The 14,546-nt window shown below is 38.5% G+C and overlaps 1 long non-coding RNA gene across 2 annotated transcripts in view; it reads left to right on the top strand.

Moving 5' to 3' along the window:
• Nucleotides 1-1,092: 1,092 nt before the first annotated feature.
• LOC103457829 (uncharacterized) overlaps nt 1,093-14,546 on the top strand; it is a 50,729-nt gene continuing 37,275 nt past the window's right edge. Inside the window, exons 1-3 of one of the 2 annotated variants that reach the window (XR_532481.3) lie at nt 1,093-1,202; nt 2,115-2,171; nt 5,650-5,757. This is a non-coding gene — a long non-coding RNA (uncharacterized LOC103457829). Of the gene's footprint in view, nt 1,203-2,114; nt 2,172-5,649; nt 6,489-14,546 lie in introns of those variants that run through there. The other variant, XR_532482.3, reaches the window with a different exon arrangement.

Raw genomic sequence — 14,546 nt, 5'->3', positions numbered from 1 at the left:
TTGTTTGAAAATTTCAAATTTCACTCTGCTTTTAGTGGACTTGGAGTGGATGAACTAGTTGCAACCAATCAAAGACACTGATTAGGTCTTAGTCAATAGTGTATCTCTTGATATAGTGTTGTGTCCCAAGAATATGAACATTGTCCACTATTTTACAGTTGTAAAATCAATGTAAAAGGGTCTTATCACTGGGACATGACATCTGTTTTACATGAAACTATTAGTCATAATTTGCCACAAAACCTCACTTCAAAAAAGTCTAATCAATTTCTTAAAAAAGAACTATAACTAAGAGAAATGAGAAGTAGAATAGAAACCTGAAGCTCATCCTTGCTGCCAAATGATTTTAACTCAGTTAGTCGAAAAGTTGACAAAAACAAAAAAAATCATAATAAAATCTTTCATTTGAGCCCATTGCCCATTCTTTTTTAACTTCAGGATTATACGCATGTAACATATTAAATTGTCACAGTACAGCTCTTAAGCTTAACTTTTGCAGTACAAAAGTCCTAGTTTGGTACATTCATTCAAACCAAGAATACGTTGGTCACAATTGATCCTGCTTTCATCCCTTGCTTGTGTCAAAAAATGAATAAATGGGGGATAATGACTCAAGTACTTCACACCAAAGCAATACAGGAATGGAGTGAAATCACACCGCTTGCTCTTAAACAGCAAAGTGAAAAACATTTGGTTGCCTGGTGATCAATGGTAACAGCGGAGTGTCATTGCTGGATGTATGCCTTGATTTACAGACATTGGTGAAACGATATCAGGTTTTCGAGTGTTCAACATTCAATTTAATTTTTGTTTTCAAATTTAGAAAAGTGAAGTTGAAACAAGCCCTCATGGATATTTTTTTTAAATTGTGGATAAGCGCTTTGTATTATTTAATTCGATTGTATCTTATTGTCTTAAAACTACACTTGTCCAACTTATTTGTCTTTAGATCCATATTATAAGTAATGAAAACACTAAGTATAAAAATAGGCACCCCAACACCATTTTTCCTTTTCTATCCTTAATTTCTCGTTGTAGTAAGTTCTTTAGTGTTATTTAAAATTTTCCAATGCGATTCCACATATAGCAGCTAGGGGGCGCCTGTCGCTTTGATGGGATAGAGAAGGTTGGGCACACAGAAGAAGAATAAACCTTCCCTTTAGATGCTAACGGAAGTTTGTGTCATCTTTCCTGTATCACAGGTCAGTTTTGATGCATATATATTGGTTCCCTTTAAGAGTTGAAGAGGTTATTGAATCTATAGTCAAATAGTAAGCCACGTTATACAGTTTCTGATTAGTATTGTGTAGAAAACGGCATATATTTCTGGAGGCTAATTAATGCTAATGCTATCGGACTTTGTACGTGTGTTGAGCTAGTTGAAAAACGGAAGGACTACTGAATTCATTAAGAACTTATAAGTAATGAAGTGTTACTTCATTACTTTGCACTTTATTGAACGGTTCTCACACAAAAGACGTTGTTTTGGTGTCTTTTTGTAAAATTGACTTTTTTGTGGGTTATTGCAAAAGCCAGAGAAACCATATGGCTGCCTATGTGTGAAACTTAGTAAAGAGACACAGCATTAAAGGAGCATTACACCTTTTCAGTTTTTTTTGTAAGTTAAAATGTTGTTCTGTTAAAACAGTCAATACAATTAAAAGCTAAAATGCTTAAATGTTTAAGTATATTTTATCTGTACAGAATAAAAATTCTAAAAGTTACTCAAATGGTTAAAAGCCAATTCATATATTTTTATTTGATAGTTGAAAATACAAAAGGTTTGAGAAAAAGGGACAAGAAATTTGAGTTAAAGTACTAACTTAAAAAAACTAATATGGTTTAGAGAATTAAAAGCCATCTGTGAATAGATTGTATCTGATAAAATTGATAATGTTAAACGAAGCATGTTAAAAGAATTCTCGTTTAGTTTAAAGGGGTATTATAGCCATTGGTAATGTACTCAATTGAAGGGTGATTACTGCAGTTACTCAGTGATACCTAAAGTATTTGATATAAAGTGAAGGAGTATGTACATTACACAGAAGATTAAACTTTCCTATTAGATGTGAATGGAAGCTAAACGTGTCTCTTCTTTTTTTTTTTTATTGCAGCGTCATGTTGAGATGACAAAATTACCACATTACCCTCAGCCCCTCCAAGGTTGCCAGGTAACAGTAGAAAACATTGAAGGGTACTTTTTCTTGTTGTGCAGAACTGTGATTTGTTTGTGTACCGGTATACCCCTAAATTCAACTTATAGCTAAGGTTTTGTTCACTCTCTTTCACTTTAGTTTTTACAACTCTGGTTGAAGTCTGTCTCACTTGTCATACGTCTGATCTTCATGAATCACACACCTGTTCATTATTATTAGCTCCTGTTGTGTACATACTGCCTCGTTTCTGTTGTATGGGTTTTCCTCTGTTTCCTTCTGTTTGGTTTTTGTCATGCCAGTACCTGTTCTTTGGACTCTCATTGGATTCCTGTTGGCTTTTTCTTGAGTGCATGCCTTGAAGTGTTTTAAAGGGGTGACTTGAATTTCTTATAATGGGATTTTGTGGAGTTACAGTAACCAGATGGAGGTAGGTAAAAGCATGTAAATCATCTGTTGTATTCTTATGAACTGTTTAAGATTGAAGTTGTTTTGAAACGGCCATTAGCCACATTGACACTTGCCCCACTTTGTTTTCCGTCTTCAGACTTAGACTGCCAGTTGTTAATCACTCCACACAACATCAATGAATGAAACCCATGCTGCCCATTTTATATTTGTCTGTAACAAGTTAAAAACCAAGGCTACTGACCCTTGTTAAAATGCCAGGTTTTTGAGATGTTTCAAAATCATTTCAGAAAAAAATTGACACAATTAATGAGCTAATCTACTAAGGAGGAAAACGAGATAAAATAAGCTGAAATAACTGTGACAAGAGTACACACTCTTATACTAATCCCTTGTTAAAGCATTTGTTGATTAATTCCCAGTATTCAGTCTTCTTTGATGCCCTCAGTTGTTGTAAATCAGCAAACAGTAAATAAAGTTGAGCCATCCTGTTAGGATTTTCTTAACGTGTTCATCAATCGCACGATTTAACCACAGCTTGTAAAAAGGTCACAATAGGTCAACATGATATTTTATGAAGGGCACAAAAATGATCCACATGAAGACATGTTAAAAGACTCATTAATAATTGTTTGAAAGGTTGATTCGGTGAGAGTTGCTGGATATTATCAAGTGTCCTGGAACTGAATCAAAAGTATGAGTTTGTTCTTCCCAGATGTTTTTTTTTTCTGTTATAGTTGACATGTATATTGTGTATTTCACAGTATAGTTGGAAAAAGATCTGCTATCATCTATTATGGTTTCATTTTTCTACATCACAACAACAAGGCTCTTAAGATGGGGTGTGCAGACTTTTTATATCCGCTGTAATTGCCTGAACAGGATTCAGCATTGGGACCATCTTCATTCATACTCTCCTTTGTCAAAGGAAACATAATTCCCCTGTTTTACGCAATCATATTGGCATTCATGCCGGAGCGCTTTTTAAATATATCACAGGCATTTCAATAGACAGCGCCGGTCTCTATTTGGAAAACCAGACCTCGGCACATAAATCTCACCTCTGTAAGTACTTAACGAGTGCACAATGTGTGTTTTATGTGTTCTTTATGAGTGTGGAAAGGCCACATCTTGAATGACACTCGCTGCCAGCGCTGTTGAGGGGTGGTGGGAGAAATCCAAAATCACTTTACAGGCTCATTTTCGAACATATGCTCACTTTCCACTCGGAACGAGTTTGCGTAAAAAAATACAACATGTTTCCTGTAATTTCTAATCACCTGCTTTTGTGCTTTAATCAGGCTCTGTTATTTAGCCGTGCCTGGGTTGTGATTTAGCAGTTAGCTAATGACTGTGAAGGAAATTGGCTGCTAAAGTGGCTCACCGGGCCTCCAGTGAAGAGCGGCGTATGTCTCGTTATTGACTTTCTGACACGGGTCACCAAGGTGAGGTCTCAGAAAGCTGCTACGCTGATGCGCAAGCTCGAATTAACGATTGTTGTTTGCTTTTGCCGTGAAGAAACATGCTGGTTCTGAGCTTGCAAAGACCTTTCTGGGGGATGGCTGCTCCTTTCAAACATGTTGTGTCCATCTGTCTATAAACGTGTTTGGAGGAAACGGATTTGATTTCCTGTCAATAATTATACACCGCTTTGCAAAATCGTCCACGACATTTGAGGTTTTTCAGATTGTGTCAGATTGCAAACACAAACTTCAATGTCTCGCAGAGATTTTTGTTTATTAAATAAATAATTGTGAAGCGTCTTCCATATATTCACCAGCTCTGCGCACCTAGAAACTAAAACTGATCCCCAATCCTCTTGTTAACGAACCCAGTATAAGTCACTGGGACAGAGAGTGTCTGTGAACCTAACCATGCCACAGATTCTCAGCTGGAGTTTGACTAGGCCTTTTTAACACATAAATATATTTGTATATAGTTCTTTGTAACTTCCAAAAGATTTTCTTCCAGGATTTTCCTGAATTTCACTCTATCCATTTACCCCTCAAGTCCAAACAGTCTTTTTTTTTGGTCCCCAAATAAAGTTTCCTTTTTTGGCATAATTCTGCCACCACCAGATCTTTAACCTTTTGCATAGTCTTTTCGGGAATACATATGGCATATTGCATTACAAAAATTCACACTATTGAATTATTGTTTATTGTTAAATATATAAGATGTGTCCTTATTTTTCTACCCATAATCATGCATGACTTTGTGATGCTCTATTTTAGACATTAGAAAAAAAAGTGAAATGGTTCATGGATGGTAAATTGTTGCATTAACTATTGATTTTGTTATGTTTCCTGTATAAAATAGACTGAAATTTTATTAAAGATTAAATATTGTAGTTTAACATAGAAAAATGAATAAAGTTGCAGCTTAAACCTACTGAAAAACCCTACAAACTAAATTTACCAGTTCAAATTTAATGCAAGTGCATACAAATCCCAAAAAATATCATGTATGTTTTCAGAGACACACATGTTGCCTTGAGACTCATAGTTGTCTATGATTTGCCAGTGTTAAAACAAATCCAACAGTATGCCTCCCTCTCTGTCTCCCACGCACACATACTCACTTTTTTCACTCTTTCTTGTTTCAATACATTTGCATATCTAGAAAGTGTTTCCTGGTAAGTAGAGCAAAAGCGGCTCTCAGGAGAGACAAAGACACAGATAGAAATTTGTATTAAAAAGAAGAAACATCTAAGCAGAAAAAGAACAAAACCACAGTACACCATTACTTTAATGATCCATCATGTTCAAAGGAAACTTATTCACAATCCTTCAGCAATAAACAAGGGAATAAAACTCTGCTGGAAAGTGCATTTATTTTATTTTATTTTTTTACTTGAATGAAGCAGATGTTTGCTCTTCACTCTCTTTTTTTTCTGCAGTTTTTTTTTACCACATACCCTCCATTAGGTCATTCAGTCTCTCAGCTTTCTACTGTAAATGATACGTTAAGCCGATGGTGTTTAGTCTTATATTTCACGGCGCTGGACAAAAGGTCAGATACCTTGTGTTTCTGCCTTACTGCAGTTCTGGTGGCCTCTTTGGATAAATGTCCTCTTTTCTCCCAACAGGCCAATACATCGATGGTCCGGGGTTGAAGGGTTACAAGTCCCAGGAGGTGTCAACCTCATTACCCCAGAGTGGATCAACCCAGCCCAGGGGGCTCTCTGAGTATTTAGGTAACCTCTGACCTCTTGCTGCTGGGGAAGCTCACTCTTTCTGTCGCTCAAGCTGTGCAGTCTCCAGTTTCTATCTCCGCTCTGTGGCCGTGGGCTTTAGGGTTCAAGTTCATGATCAGTGACATGTCGAAGCAATCCACCGCATACACACAGGAACCAAAAATTACATGCATAAAGTAAAAATCCAATTAGTATAGGGTCATTTTGATAAAAGTGAGTTAGGAAGCGGGTAAGGTGAGAAATTTTAGCATTTACTTTTAGGTTGTAGTAGCTTTATTTAAATGAATTTCAAGTTTTGTCTCACCAAAATAAAGGGCTAGTCACAAGTTTCTGTTCAAATGTTATAAGCAGTTGCTATCTAACCTATTGTAAAAAGATTTCTCCTGGTATATTTGTTTCGTATAAATCCAAATTATTGGGTGCCGAGCTTGAATGGCCAGAGTGAGACCAAAATCGCTCCCATCTGAAAAAATCTCTACGCTCAAAACCATTTTTACAAGCTGTTTTATTAAACTCTTGTGTTGATGTTGAACAGCTGTTTACACAGAACCTGATAATTATTTATAAAGATACTAAGTGACTCTGCACCATCAATAAGCTTCCTGTCCTTACTGAAAACTTAACATCTTGCCATTGACTGTCTGATGTAAAATAAATGCAGATAAATAAAAAAAATGATATCATAATGATTTAAGTGAACTCTGTTTTATAACATCTTTGCATTGCCTTCATTTTCTACCAGTTAACATATAAACACTACATGTTCTATTTTCTGCCTCCATGAATCTTTTCCCATGTAAATGATAATCTTAGTAAAAGAAAACCCAATACAAGCAATGGAATAGCTTAAAAAAATCTGAAGCTTATACTTATGTAACACGTATTGTTTTTTTTTCTGACTAGAGCAGTAGAAGTCCACTTTTGGTTTTGCCTCTTGACTGACTATTTGTTGGTGTCACACTCAAAGACTAAATAATCTGCATTCATAACAAAGAAAGTCATAATTTGTCGCTCGTAGGAAATAAATGTGTATTACTTAAAAACTATTAGAACCTCATTCCAAATTTTGCAAGATCTGTTTTATTATACATTTGAATTTTATAGGTACATCTAGGAAAAAAAGAAAAATAGTAAATTGTAGAAAAAGTTGGGACTATTGGGTTCAACTTAGCTTTCAACCAGGATGTTTTAGAGAACTTCATGAGTCCTTCTACTTTTTTCAAATAGGACTTGAAACCTGTCCACTCAAAGGTACCAAAAACTGGTTCAGTAACCAAGGCGGTACTGTCTCTGATTGGCCATCAAACAGACCTGACCTGGACACAATAGAGATCTTAGGGAAGCAACGGGTTGCACTACTCTTTGCAAATATGAGTCAGTCTGAATTTTCTCAAGCATTTCATTTAAAGGACTTTCAACTGGTTTCAATATATAATGGAACTTTTTTTTCTGTGGTGTTAAACGAGCCGTTGCCTTGTTAGAAGTTTATGCGTTATCTGGTAGATTGATTTTTGTTTCTTGTTTTTCTGGGAGGGGCAGTTTAGAAACTTCCTACTTTTTCCTCTTTAAGTCACACTTATTTGATTCGTTCCCATGAGTTTTCATCAGATAAAAATACTAGTCAATGAGTGCATTTCTTTCTCATGGATTATCTCTTGAAACTGGAGCATAATTCCTTCACATCTGTGGAAGCACTGCACAGTGACCCACTAAAAGCCCCCATGACATGGTGTGTGTAAAAGCAACAGGGCTGGATGTGCTTTGACAGAGGTACGGGGCAACAATCCCAGTCCTGCATCTTTCCTCTCGTCTCCACGCCTTTGTCTGTTTAATGCCTGATTGTTTAAGTGATAAGTGACTGTGATGGATGAGCTGGGCTTTGTGTAATTATTGTCCTGCTTATCATTGTCACTGCCGATAACATACATCACCGTGTCCCAGCCTATTTTGCATGTGATAAATAATCATAGGTTGGGGGGAGGTGAATTCAAATCATTTTTGAGGCGACCCCTGTAATGTAACTCATGGCCATGTTAACAGAGGGTCATGCAAGCGAGAATGGGAGAGTTGTGTTTTTGAAAAGCTATATGTATGTTTCAGTGTAGAACCAAATACTCGGACATCCACATTCCTGCATGTCCAAGCTTATCCACACAGCAGCTTCGTCTTCGGGGAAGTCATTCAATCATTTTATGTACTTTGTCAGAGGTTATTAGCTCTTTCTGAATCTCTTTCATGCATCTCGGATACTTGACAGCCTTCACATGATGTCATCTGGGAGGATGCTTTATGGATTACGACAATTAGCGCTCAAATCAAAGCTATTATTAGCGTTAATTTGCCTTTTACAGTTGACTGTGTGCATTGTTATGTCCTTCGAAGGAAGATTTACCCAGCATGAATGCATCGGAGTATCAAAATGATCATCAATGACTTCAAGAAGCCTATACTCTGTACAATAGGCTTATTGTATAATGACGCTTCTGTTTTTAGAAACATTAGAAAATAGATTTTCTGTGGGACTACCTCTGCTTTTGTCTTACTGAGCCTCACGCAATACAGACCAAGACTTCTGACCTCCGAGCTCTGTGGCTGACTGAGCATCGATGTGTTAATTGGCCGTGCAACGTTACATTAAACCATGATATGCTGCCTTGTAAGATGAGGAGAGACACATTTTAGAGATATTAATGTTGCAATGTGTTCAAACATGGATTAAGCTCATTTTTTAACCTTAAAGCAAATTCTTCCAGAACATCTTGTTCACTATGTACATGTCCCACAGCATGTGTAACCTATTTTTAAACACATTAGAACCTGTTTTGACAGGACAGACAGCTTTACGGGCATCTCACCGCTTACTTCTAAGGGACCTGTCTGGCTCTGCCGTTTGAAAAAGCCATGTGATCTCATCAATTACAATGAGCTGTGGAAGAGACCAGTGCTCCTTTACAAATTAATAGATGCTTTAAGAGCTTAGAGGCTTGAAAATCAATTGAAAAGTTAAAAGACCAAAGAAAAATGCCCACAGGGTCATTTAACAGCTACGCCAGTGCAAGGCTGTCATGTCTTTCATCTAGTGCAGGTGCAATGTTAAACATGTGATGGTGAAATAAGTCATCTAGTTTACTTCTTGATTTCTACAATAAACTCTTACAAATTGCTTCATAATTGTATGAAATACTAGAAACGGTTGAAGTCAGTCATGTACATAAGCTCATCATTGACGTAAATATAATTTATGGGATTTGTATGGAAAACCCATAAATTTTACATGTTCTCTAATTCACCCAGTGTAAAAAATACACGTACATTCACACCGATTATTATTGCGCTAAATGTCTTATAAAGACTTTTGAGAAGGAGACTGGTCTACAATACTTTTTGTAGTTATCAACATGGACCTACCATCATTCTGGATGAATATTTGTTTGCTCTGTTTGGCAGAATTGGCAGAGTTCAGTTATATTGCTTGGTTTTCTGCCAAGGAACCAGGTTTTAAGCTGAAGGGGTAAGGTCATTTACAAGTTTACCATTAACTCACTTCAAAACCAGTTTTGTATAGTTTGTACAAAGCACTCTATCCTCTCTATGATGTTGATCCAGTGTTCTTCAACTTGATTGTTGGCTTGTCTGACAAGAAGACATTTCTCCAGAAGCCATTTGGTGGCCATAGCTGCAAAGTAACGTTGAACTTGCTGATCTTTTGGTTGGTGGAGGGCTCAATTTTTGTTTGCTGCCATATCAGGCCACAGGGATGTAAAGCTTGCATCATTGTGGACTGTGACTCCAGTTTTCCATCAGTTTCTGAATTGTGCTTGACCTTTGTTACTACATTCTTTTCTTTAGATGATAAAGAGGTTGCCAATGAGACATTGATCCAAAGACACGCATCAGATTTAGTTTTAAATGATTTACATTATGCTTCTTAAATGGCCTCCCTAAAGTCTTGACATCCACCTTGTGGATAATACATGGAATATATTTAATGGTTGGGTCCATGACATGAAAAAGAGCCAAGTTCAGCCAGGAAGAGTGGTTTGACATATAGCCAGAATTAAGCCAGAAACTTGCTCATGGCTATAAAAAGTGTGGACTTGCCAATCTTTCTCAAGCAGCAGTTTCAGATGAGATAGGCTTCTTGAAATCCAAACCACATAAACAAAAATCAAATGAATTACAAAAACAAACTGGTAAATACATCTGAGACTCTTTTAAAATCACTGTATTGGCTCAGAGGGCAAAAATGAACCACTGTCTCCTTCAGATCTTTTGCAATGATTAGGTGTCAGGTAGAAATGGACAAATTCCTGTTCAACCTCTACCCAGGACACAGGGAGCAGTCATGAGTTCCTGAAAGCCCATCAATCAGAGCTGCTCTGTGGAAGTGGAACTGTTGGACGGGTCAGACAGGTCAGAGATCATGGAGAGTTCACTGCCGGCTGCCTGAAGCAATCTCTCGGTCATGCTGAATAGCAAGTCCTTGTCACAGAGATGTAGAATCACTTACTCAGTTATTTTAGTAGTTAAAAATTGAAACATTTCCGGATAATCTCGGAGGTAAAAATCAAAATTATTCAGCTGCAAACGTCACAATGGATGTCTTGAGATGACAGTAGCCTGGATACATGAGCTACTAAGTACCCCATAAAGCACCTTCACACCTTTCCTTCTCTGTCTCACTTTCTACCCCCGGTCCATCTGTTTCTTTCTATTGCCCCATCTTACTCTCTCCCACTTCTTTCTCTCTCTCAGACAAATGATACGCTGTCCTGCTTCCAACATTCTTGCAGCAGCATATTTCTCTCCCTGGAGCGAGTAACTCTGTCCCCTGTCCGTGTCCAAACTCCTGCACCCCCCACGCACCAAAACAACGCAGCTCAGAACAAGCATGGCCTGCAGCTTTCGATGGCCCTCCCTTGAACAAAAACGCACGCTGCCTCTCAAAAGTCCCCTTTATCCACAATGAACAAAAAGACGGATTCACCTCGGCACTGTTCCCACCATTAGACCCTGGACTAGGAGCCCCCCTCCATTGCTTCCAGACCCCCATGGGGCTCTTTCGGCATGGGCTGTTGGAAGTTTGAGGTATGTCTTTTTATGTTCACGTGCCCATGGAGGCTCGCTTCACAAAACAACGCGCAAAGGCATTAACCTCCAGGTTTGGACGCAGCCTCTGAAACACCTGGACCTTTGTCTGAGGGAGCTTTACAGTTAATGCTTGAGGGGCATATCTTGTTTTGGAAGAAGAACAGGCATTTGACTAAGCTAAACCTTGACTAGACAGACGGAAAAATAGTACGGAAACAACTGGTTTTCACTTCGGCATGTCAAAATGTTTCGATATTGTAAGGAAATTATGTTCAACATATGGGCGCACAACTCAATCGATGATATCTTACAGCGTGTTGGGGAAAATTTGCATCGCGTAAATGCAAAGTGGGTCATTTGGAAGCGTTATTGGCATGTAGACTGTGTCGTAAAAGCATATACATTTACATATTCAGCAAATGCCCCTGTTCCATGTAATGTTTCACCCTTTCATTCATTCCTCCTTCAAAGAACAGAACAAGATGCCCGGGCCATTTGACTCTATGTCCATGAAGAAATCATTATCCCCCCTATACCCCCACATGACCTGAAGCTATTAATTCAATCTCACACTCCTCCCTCTGTCTCTCGTTTCTCTCATTCTCTAGACAAATTCATTTACATGAAAGACCACTCATGCCGGCACGGGCCTGCAGGTAAACGACAATCTAACCAATGATTTCCAGCAATGTCGCCATCTCTTCAGTTGCAGCACGCAGTCCGCCACTGCCGCAAGAGTATCATTAATAAATCTGCCCCCTTTCGCCGTGACTGAAGGGATCAACATGTTTTTAATTATCCTTCCCGTGATTTGAACTCGATCAGCGTAAGGTTCGGTTACACAAACATTCCACCGGCAAGCGAGATAAACACCGGCCTCGTGCTCTGCATGCAGAAAGCACCCGCGTAGGGTACAAAGTAAGATTCAAAGTCTTTTTCTTTTTTTTCTTCTTTTTTTTTACTCCCTCTGTTTGTCTTGTCTGTGTGTCTCTGCACTGCCATAGTTCAGCTGGATGGTTTGTTTAGCGCAGCAGAGAGGCAGACAGTGTATCCTGACAAGTCTGGACCAGCAACGCAGACATAAAACAGGAGGAAAGGAGTCCATAAATCTTAATAGAGTGAAGATAGATAAATCAAGTAAGAATTCAGTTAAAATTTGCTCTCATTAACATAACTTGAGAGGCTTGAATGAATCTTCAGTTTCTGACAAAAGTGTTCCTACTCCTTCAACTTCTCATATTTTTTCAATGTACTATATTAGGAAGTTCTGTGACAGACCAACAAAAAGTTTTTTATTTGTGTGAAAGTAAACTAATACGTGGATTTCAAAATGTTTTGCAAATCAATACTCTCAACACATTAACATTCTTTTATCTAAGCCACAGTTGTCCAGCTGTCTTTCAACGTTTAACTGTGTCTCTGTGTCAACACACCTGAATGACGTAATTTGGTCTTTGGCAGGACTCTGTAGAATGTAAGTGCATAACTAGGTGATTGAGTCATTTTGACGGGTCCAAAAGTTGCAGGACACTGACCTTCGAGGACTGGAGTTTGAAACCTAATCTATTGTAGCTCTTGCTATATTTTGCAGCCTCTACCTGGTTTTCTTTCTAGAATTTTCTGTATTTAGCTCCATCTATCTTCCCATTGACCAACTTCTTTGTCCCTGCTGAAGAAAAGCATCCCCACATCATGATGTTGTCAACACCTTGTTTACATTGGTATTATTTCTCCACGATTAGGGTTTTGCTTATAGGCCAAAAGGTTTATTTTTAGTCTCATCTGAGTGGAACATCTTCTTCCACATCACCCCCAACTTGATCTTAAGGAAACTGCAAAACCTCCTCTTGGCCTTCCTTCAGCAATTGCTTTTTCTCTTGCCACTCTTCCACTATGACCAGATTAGTGGATTCTACGGCTAATAGTTGTCCAGTCAGCAGATTCCCCAACTCTTTTGTAATTAAGTGACTTCTGAACACAGCTGGTTGCACTGGTTGTAGCTGGGATATCAATTTAGATTTATTTGTAATAAAATCTGAAAATAATAATGCTCTTTACACAATTGCAAACTACTTGGTGTTGGTCACCGCACAAAATTCTGATGAAATGCATAAAAGTTTGCAACTGTATTTTTAGGAGTATGAATAGTTTTGAGGCCATTGTATTCAGTTTGATTATGGCTAACATTATGTGTAGATAGTAAAAATGGATAAATCACAAAAAATCCTGAGTTTGTGTTTTGTTGATGATCTGCCAGCATTCTTATATCAGTCTTCCATGTCTTTTATATTTTGTTTTTTTGCAGGTATTCCTTAGCCTTCATGTGTCATTGCCAGAGAGCAACCAAAACTGGGCTGGGACATTTCTCAGGAACAGGCTCAGGCAGTTAGTTAGTCACCCTGCGACCGCAAATGTGTGTGTGTGTATGCTTTCCCATCTTCTCATCAGGAAACACTGCAGCATTTTTTTTTTTAGTTGCTTTGGTGTCTCTAAGTCCCGTGGGGCAATGGGCAGCTTATTTAGTTCACATCAAGACAGGCATGCACTCCCAGCCACACAGACACATACTCTGGAAATACACACTCACGCAAGAAGGAACCTGTTATCAAAAGCTCGTCCCACTGGCTGGCTGCCAAAAGAAACGTGCTGAGGCGAACACTAATCCACTTTAAATTACAACAGTACTGAAAGCCTGTGACCACAGTCAAATATTGATATGGGGTCATTAGTCAATTATGGTGGTGGTTGTGGTGGAGGGGACTCGCTGGGTGATCGAGAAGAAGAGGGGCAAGGGCAGAGGTGGCCGAACTGGAGGTGTCGGAAGTGGTCTGGGGAGGCGAAGGTCATCGCAGTGGGGGGATTATGGTATTAACAGGCTGAGGGTGAGACTGCATACCGGTGTTACACGAGGCAGACTGGCTGCTGCAGCAGCAACTTAGGCAGTCATGTGATCCATTTTTTTTTTTTTTTTGCATTTTTTCCCTCATTTTTCCTCCTAGACACCTCCCCTCTGTCTGCATCTTGTGTGTGTGAATGAGAAACAACTCTTGAATGTACTTTCGGAGCAAGCCATGTGCTCACCAGCAGCGCATAAAGCATCACCACCCCCCCTAGTGGCACTGCGGGTTTCAGTCAATGTTTGCAGTCCAGATATGTATTACAACTCATTAAAGTAAAATATATCTAAGAAAATGAAATTCTGCCTGTCTGCAGAGCACTTCTACTCCAATTACAGCCAATTACATTAATGTGTTATTGAATTTTTTTTTTTTTTTTTTGCGTGAGTGAAACATCTTTTTTTTTCCCCCCCTCTAATCTTTACCTGGTTTTATTTGTTAAATTGACATGTGGGGCAGCCGCTTTTCCTCTTCAATTGTAATTAGTGCAAAGATGGATAGAAAATCTAAAGGAATCTAATCTTTCAATTAGGACCTCAGTGTTTCAGGCTAAGTGAAACTACATCAATGCCTTGACATAGATGATACCATTAATTTCCTCTGGGTTAGTAATTTGATAAGGCATCAAATTGGAGAGATTGCGTTGCAAAGGGCATCATCACAGCCAAGCCAATTTAGACACTGCGTGGGGCAAACGCTGCAGCGAGAAGATTAAAGAATGAATGATAAAATAGACGAGATGCGTTTCATTTTAATCTTTTTTTTTTCTTCTCCTGCTGGAATTAGGCCCTAAATAATTAC

Source organism: Poecilia reticulata, chromosome 21 (assembly GCF_904066995.2).
Source record: "Poecilia reticulata chromosome 21, P_reticulata-male-v2, whole genome shotgun sequence".
Classification (NCBI taxonomy): Eukaryota; Metazoa; Chordata; class Actinopteri; order Cyprinodontiformes; family Poeciliidae; genus Poecilia; species Poecilia reticulata.
The sequence above is the reverse complement of the archived record's forward strand: the minus strand, read 5'-3'. Positions and strand labels throughout refer to the sequence as shown.